At 39.6% G+C, this 1,041-nt stretch overlaps 1 non-coding gene across 1 annotated transcript; it reads right to left on the bottom strand.

Moving 5' to 3' along the window:
- Positions 1–202: 202 nt before the first annotated feature.
- Positions 203–274, bottom strand: Trnat-cgu. The gene has a single exon. It is a non-coding gene; the product is annotated as a tRNA-Thr (tRNA).
- Positions 275–1,041: the final 767 nt, after the last annotated feature.

A 1,041-nucleotide genomic window follows, 5' to 3' on the forward strand; every position in this document is an offset into this window, starting at 1 on the left:
TCCACCTTATAAAAAATAAAAATGTTTCCATATTCCAGTGAAAATTATAAAATAGTTTTTTTTTTACAACTAGGGAACAAATCAAATTATTTTATTGAATATTTTTTGGTTTGTTCTTTTTTCAAGTAGTCACACTACTATATGTAAATTATAAATTTAAATAGATATCATACACGAAAGAAAAAACGACAGGGCCCACTGGTGGCCGAGCCGGGAATCGAACCCGGGTCTTCAGCTTACGCGGCTAACGTCCTCACCACTAGACCACCCGCCCGCCCGTCTAGTGGTGAGGACGTTAGTTAGTTTTTTTAAATCAGACTACATAAGTCTGTTCGGTGTATTAGCTACATAGGTATGACAGTAAAGTAAAAAATGATTACATGCAATTGAAAGCTGAGGGCGAAAGCGAGGTCGACAAGCATAGTGGTCGGACACGTCACTTGTGTCTATACAGTTCTTTCTAGACCTTTTCTTTAAATAGAGCTGGAAAGCGGCAGTTTCGTCACAGACTATGACTTTATTATACTGTGACTCACAGTTATAATAAAGAGTGCTATCGACGCTATAGTACAGTATGGCCACTCCTGCTTCCCGCTGAAAGTGCCGCCCACCCGCTCTCGGTTACCGCCTGTCAAAAACGCGACCAGTCGCCCTGTAATATCTCATTACTCAGGGTACCGTCAGCCAAAAAAGTGGTTTACCACTTTTCGACGTTATGATTTTTAACATAGAGTCGAAAAGTGGTAAACCACTTTCTTGGCTGACCGTACGCGTTCACCTACACGAGATTCGTTAAGCGTGGGAACGCGCCTCTTTCATAGGTTTCTTTTAGCGCAGCGTCAAGAGTCAACTTTCCGAGATCAGTATTTGCATTAGATTTGCATGATATCGTCACTACTTTTAAAAAAATCTCGTATCTCACGCTGTTCCTCAAAGTTAAAACGCAGTAAGTCTATATGCATTCCATACATACTTACTACAATTTTCTTTCATTGACAGACGAATATATAAGTTTTTTTAAAAGTAGTGACGATATTTCTA

This window comes from Leguminivora glycinivorella, chromosome 19, assembly GCF_023078275.1.
Source record: "Leguminivora glycinivorella isolate SPB_JAAS2020 chromosome 19, LegGlyc_1.1, whole genome shotgun sequence".
NCBI classification, from domain to species: domain Eukaryota; kingdom Metazoa; phylum Arthropoda; class Insecta; order Lepidoptera; family Tortricidae; genus Leguminivora; species Leguminivora glycinivorella.